The sequence below is a fragment of the Solea solea genome, chromosome 13, assembly GCF_958295425.1.
Source record: "Solea solea chromosome 13, fSolSol10.1, whole genome shotgun sequence".
In the NCBI taxonomy this organism is placed as follows: domain Eukaryota; kingdom Metazoa; phylum Chordata; class Actinopteri; order Pleuronectiformes; family Soleidae; genus Solea; species Solea solea.
The window spans coordinates 6,922,822-6,930,079 of record NC_081146.1 but is presented as its reverse complement, the minus strand read 5'-3'; positions in this window follow the sequence as shown (position 1 = coordinate 6,930,079).

Below are 7,258 nucleotides of genomic sequence, written 5' to 3'. Positions count from 1 at the left end.
TTTAACAACGAAATTAAAAAACAAACACTAGCCTCTTGTGAGAATGTCACGTAGTGCACTCTGAGGAGTGCTTATTGTGGGCCATCATAATGAATTGGACAGATAACCTTAACAGAGTACTGACTACTCATGACAAGAAGTGCCAGTACTCAAAATAGTCAAATGAATGACTGCGTACTGGACATCACCGAGCCACTTCAAGCACTGATCCTCACTCAAAACACATCAATTCTGTTTCACCCATGACTGAAAATCTGCTGTCTATGTTCTTAGTGGCTACAGTGATAATGTATTGTTTATTTAGCATAGCAACATTTTAAAATATTCTGTAAACGACTGTAGCTGCATCTCTGGATTAAATGCAGATATTTGGCCTCATGGATCCACATGAAACTGATGAATGAGTCGGGTTTTCTCGCCTGTGCCGTTTGGCCAAGAAACTCTCATTACTCTTCAATGCATGAAGGAGCCTTTGCAGTCCTTCCTTTTTTTTAACTATACCCTTGATGACTTTATATATCTTGAGCAGATCCGACTCTGTTGCTGCTAATGAGCTGCTTCTATAGAAGCAGGTGAGTTGATTAATTGATTGAGCGATCACAGACCGAGATGTGGTGAGAAGATCCATCTCCGTTCCGATCAAAGACGCCAATGCAGAGACACGGAAGACAATTCTGGGGACACAAAGCAGAGAGCCTGTAAAGTGAGCTGAAGCTGCGTGTGTTGATGTGTGTAATTCCACCACACCTGCCTATAGAAAGCACGCACACAGGGAACAGAATAAGATTAGACTATCTACTCTTTTTTTTGATTTATCCAGCCTGGGGTGAGTGTGTGTTTTCGGAGCACTAATACTCTAAAGCTGTGACCAGGGTGTAATGAGGGATTCTCTGTAATGGCCCCTGTAGTCGTTCCACATGACTTCCTCTTCGTCCCCTCCTTGCAATCACAGCTTCCTGCACGATTTCATGGGAATTAAAGGCAGAGAGGTGTGTTTCATATGCAAAGTAGGGAGCTCTCTGGGGGATGTGAGCTGGTCTGTGTGGATTCCCTCCCCTCTTCTGTCCCTGCCTCTCTTCACCTTGCTCTCTCAGTTCGTCTGTTAGGTCGGGGGTTGGGGTTGGGGTTGGGGAGGGGTGTGTGTGTGTGTGGTGGGGGAGACGGAGCTGGTTGAGGTAAGCTTTGATCACTGGCAGAAGGTCGCTGTGGTTCGATTTCTGTGGCGCTCCTCTGAGAGGTTCGCTCTGCAATTATAAACCATGTGAGAGAAGGCAGAGGGGAGTTAATTTCTCAGCAGATACTGTAGCCTGTGTGTCAGTGAGCCAGCAGCCAACTGTAATCATATTTACAGTGTGGAACAGGGAAAGGGCATTTCATACCATACCAACCAATGCGTCCGGGGTAAAATCCATCCAATAATATCTTTATTGTTTAGCTGTAAGGTTATAGAAGATTGCTGGCTCCCGTTCACAGCCTCACACACTTTTGATTAATGTAACGCTCCATTAACGGATCTAAAATGCAGCGTTTAAGGTGGCAAACGTGTTACAAACTGTTTTTTACTTTTACACACTCGAGTGATGAAGAGGAACCTGGCAAAGTACGAGTAGCAGGGCGGCAACTAACGATTATTTTCATAATCAGTTCATCTGTCAATTATTATCTCGATCCATCGAGTCCATCAGATGTCAGAAACCTCAAAATAATGATTTCAAATAATGAATTAAATAGTTTTCAAATGTCTTTTTTTTTGTCCACAAACCAAAATTTCTTTGTTAAATGAAACAAAGAAATCAGATAATATTCACTTTTAAGAAGCCGCAAACATCTGGTCTGAGAACTTGTTTTAATTATTAAATATAAAATTATAAAGAAGAAGTAAGCGAGCTGCTATTACTGTGGTGATCTGCCCACAGTTTTAATACAAGCTGCCATAACAATGTACATTTATCATCCTTATCCAGCTTTTGTGTTTAGCACAATTTAGCAACAACTGCCTTTTACAACAATATCCAGGAAGCCTGTGAGAACCTGTGTAAATGCCTGACTGCTCCAACAAGAGTGATGAAATTTAACTTTGTTCAAACAAAAACCTGAAGTCTTAACCTCATAAAGAGAATTTATACTTTTGATAGCTTTTGTTAGAAAGTCAGTAGGTGGTCAAAGCACTTTATGCAGTACTTTATTGAATTATGACAGTTTTAAAGAACACTGGAGTCATACATTGTGCATTTGTGTCCACAGAGAGCTGCTATGCATTTCCGCTTGGTCGCACACGGCAGAGGTTCCAGTTGTACTAAGATGAGGGTCTGCATAAGTCGACACAACCTCACATTCTGGGTAACGGCGGACCTTCTCACAGAACCTCAAGCGTAAGTCCAAAGTCTTTTATGTTGTCTTTGCATACGGTCTGTGTCGTCACAAAGTCTAGGGGTTCTCATGGATGATCATGCAGAATCCTCATGCACCATCGTGGACATGATGGCAACATTTATGTCAGTAGACCTCTGTAAACCTGGGACTAACGTTTCAATCACCTGTTGTCAGTCAGTGTTTACATGCATGTTAAAAGTCCCATTTTAGTCGGACTAAAATCGAGCTCGTCCTAATCAGACTAACATACCTGGATAATGCGAGTCATAGTCCGATTACTGTATACGCTTAGTCAGAGTTGGCGTTCTGCTCATGCATCAAACCACAGGTGTACAGCAGCTACGAAACATACAGAACCACAGCACGATCCATCACTGTTTGTTTTTATGTGACGTAAAGGTCAACAGGAAACTGATCAATACGCACTAGTTTATGGAGAGATACAGCGCCACCTACAGCGGTGGAGTCAGACGTACACGGCCAATGAATTGATTATTTCCTCTGCATCTATACTCTGACTCTGCAAGTTATTTGATTGCCTGTCTTAGCTCGATTTAAACTGTGCATGTACATGTACTACCAGCAGCAGGCAATATGTTGCTTTGACTTGCCACTGCAGTAATGGAGACTCAACTGGATGCTAGACTACAAATTAGTCATTGCATTTGTCTGCATTAGCTTTCATTTGGGGATTTAATCAAACAGAAATTCTGCCCTCTCGCTAAATTCTTCAGTATTCTCTAGATCAGAGCGCACGTTGACAGCTGTTTGATGCTGCTGCATAATATCTTTAAAATTAAATGTTTTCATAAAGATGAAAACATTCTTGCCTTTAGACATGTACACAACTTTGACACAAGGGCAGTTATTCACGTTGACCCTCAGTCTGCTTCTTCAAATCTACAGTTGGACACAAAACATGAGGATTCTGCAAAAAAAGGGAAAAAAAGTCCTCTTACAAAAACTGCTGAATTATTACTGCTGCTCTGCCCTTAGGAAGAAATATTTAAAACATTGAAAAGCTGTTCTCTGCTGTTGTTCTGGCTGGTTTTACAATGTAGGAATTATAGTGTGACATCAGTCAGAAATCAGTACATTAAACAAATTACAATCGTTTAATGTTATAATTATGTACGATTGTAATTTGTTTAATTTGTGCGCTACACAGTCACAAGAGCCGAGTGAAGATGTGGGTTTGATTCATAATGATAAACTGCTTTTGTAAAGAGGCTGTTGTTGAGGAATGATTAATTATTCCTCTTCGTGTTCAGAATATCCCGTTTCCCTGTAGTTTTCTGTTCAACTGTATCTAACTGGTTCATTTACTCCTTCTTATGAAATCTGTTATCACACAGTACAGGCGACCAATATAGAATTCGCCCTTCAGCATAACTAATCATGAAATTGCAGTTGTGGGAATTTACCTCCGCACTGCACCCAGAAACCATGATCCTGTGCTAAAGTCTCACTAAAGGGACATGCATAGATTATTCCAAAAGACAACACGGGCAACAGTTTTAATGCGGTTGAAAGCAGCCCCAGTCTGTAGTTAAAGGCTTCTGCATCTTCCTGCGATGCCACACATCAAACTGCAGAGCTGCTGCTTGTCTTTGTTTAAAACTGTGCGAGTTGGGAAAGGCTAATTGGACTAATTAGCAGCAAAACAAGGCTTGACTGAACAGTTTCTCTCTAACACAGATGTTTTGATTCCTTTTTAGATGTAGGAAGAAAAGAGCCTCATTTTCAAGGCTAACTCAATGTGGCATTATTAGGCACTGTGCAGTCACAGAATGGGTGGGTAGACAGTCTTTTGATGTACTGGTGCTTACACTGACCTTTGCCACAGTAGCAGAAACCTCAGCAGCTCCAATCAAGCGTCTTGGCAGTCAGAGGTTGTGCTGCATTATCCTGTGGGATGAAAATCTCAACCGTCTTTTTACCTTTTCTTGTCTTAATTGTATTTTTTCTGGGCTTAGTGTCGAGTGTCCAACTTTAATCACAAAACCCCAGACCAGAGGCTGCTTCCCTAATTCGGACAATAAAGTGGAGCTACGGAGTGTTTTATGTGTAAACAGTCGGCACATAAAGGCTTCTTCCTTCCATATCAGTTGGTCATTTTGTGCTAAAGTCTGCTGGAGATCTGTGGAAGAACATGAGGATCATGTGATGATTTAGTTTCTAATTTTAATCATTTGCTGCTGCAGTGTTTCATTTTATTATCCTGGAATGACTCCTCAGTGCAGCTCACACTTTATCTTGTACCACAAAAAAGTAACCCAGAGGCTTTTTGGTAAGTATCCCTATCTTAAAAATCTACTAGCAAGCTTTAAACTTAGTGTGGGATACATTTACAGTGTTTTCCATTACGGTGGGTTATTATAATATGATAATATAATTCTTGTGGATCTTGTAAATATGTTAATGTAAAATTGAGATGTTTTGCAGCAGGAAGCCGTGGTCTTTCAGGACCGTTCTTCTTTTACAAGGCCTTACATAAGCAAGGAATAAGGGAATTAAACAACGTAACAGACTATAATAGTTTATCAGTGCATCACTTTACAGTAGGTGTGTAACACAAAGCAACTACCAGTGTGTTTCACAATGCTATCTGTATTGGGATTATACCACATGTGGATGTACTCTGACAAACATGGTCTACTTCCATTAATTATTAATTCATTCATTCATTTGTATATGTATGAATATGAAGCTCCAGTGCAGAGTTTCTATTGCCCCCCCTGAGGAATTCTGAGTAATTATCAAGACCCTGCCAGTGTTTCTACATGACTTATGCCTTGGCCCATGGTGTGTACAGTACGCATGTGTATTTGTGTATTTTGCGGCATACAGCTGAATGCAAGAATGGACTTGTTTTTTTTTGTTGTTGTTATTATACGGCGTGATACTTGTGACACTGTGGAGGAACACAGACGATGCTGCTTCAGGCTAACGCTCTGACTTTGACTGCCAGGTGAAAAACACATGGACCCTCGGCTTTGGTCTTATTTCTGTCCAACACATTTCAAGACTTCATAGTAAGACCTGCTACAAAGGTCTTGCTGCAAGTCTTGCTGCCACCATGAGTTCGCTCAGCACAGTGCACACAGAAATGGTGACACGTCGCAGCTGAATAAAGTCGAATAAATCGCAACACGTGTACAGATGTGTCCCATGCCAGGTCCAGGGTTTGCTAGTGCATTTAAATGTCTAAAATCCATACTTTTCTTTGTTGGAAACACCAGTGTAAATAGTCCTTTTTTTTTTTTATAACATTAACATTCAGGCAACAAAGCTGGTATGACTTTTGCAATTTCACCTCCTGTAAAGCTGGATCAGGATGCAGTTTTTCTGCCTTATAGTAAAACAAATAATAATGTTTTAGCCCTCACATTCTCTACATAGTGCATTTCAGATGATATCAGGTGTTTTTCTTTGGTTTCTGTTAAACTTCAGCTTGTTTAAATTATGTAGCTTATGCAAACTTCTTTGACTGCTTTTACACCCACATTTTTAGGCAACAATTCAGTTTAGCTTCAGCTTGTGCAGGGGTGCATTTTCTAGTTTATTCATACGTGACATGAGACCAGGTGTAGTGGTTAGCACTCTTGCCTTTGCAGCAAGAAGACGGGGTTTGTGACCTGGTCAGAACAAGGTCCTCTCTGCATGCGAGTTTGCATGTTCTCCCCCGTGTGTTTTCCCCCAACAATATTTGGACTGTGGCTTTGGGGATAGGGCAACATTGGACACTCTAAATTGACTGTAGATGTGAGTGTGAGAGTGGATGCTGCTGCCTGTGATGGACTGGTGACCTGTCCAGGGTGTACCCAGGCTTTTTGCACTATATCACCTGCGTTTGGCACCAGTGCCACTCTGCGACCCTCATGTGGAGGATAAAGCGAAAGATGGATGGACGGACATGCGACCATAGCTGTGTACTGTCACTTTCAAAGCCCAGTCAAGCCATTCAATAAGCTGAACACTCATTTATTTTAAAGCCACTAAGACAGAGCAAGATGATCTGATTCTTCCCTTCAAAAATAACCATAATATCCTCAAAAGTGATGCTACTTTCATGTGTGCAGATGCTCCTCTTACATTGCATAATAATGAGGTTAATTTTAGCAACATGTTAATTTGGTCCAAATTGAATTCCAGATTGAATAAAGCAGTTTTAAAACTGTTTTATTAAGGTTCATGGAACCATCTCAAAAACGGAAAAGAAAACCATCAGCAATCTTTCATAAGTCACATCAAAAACTCACATCAGAGAGAAGCAGTTTCTCCTTGGTGGTGAGTGTGCGCTATGAAAATTTAAGCAGCAAATGACAAAGGATGGTGTGACTGGTATCTTTTTTTAGGTTTCAGATAACTAATCCTCTTGCATTTTGTCAGGAGATTAAATAATTATGTATCCTGTCCTATCTAATTAACTGTGTTGTCTTGTATGTAAATGAATGTCTACTACCAACAGCCCCTGTCGCTGCTGTAGTGGCTGTTGCCACATGGGTGAATTTAGCTTAAGCAAACTTTTCTCAGCAATTTATCACACAACTCAGACTTATTCAGGCATTCTGTGCCATGAAGTGGATGATGTATAGTACTAACAGATTTGTAATTGAATATCTGTGTAGACACCGAGTTTGTCACACTGAGTGACACTAATGCCACAGTAACACCACAAAATGTTACAGCACTGTTTTCTATTCATTTTCTACTGCCTTATCCTCCACATCGGGGAAGCTGGTGTCAATCCCAGCAGTACACACTGTGGAGGTCACCAGTCCATAGGCCTCTTTTACACCTGGCATTAAAATGTGTTTTCTGTGGTTGGATAGCACCTGACCACTTGTAAGTGCAGGTGTAAATACACCCAATGACGATTCGT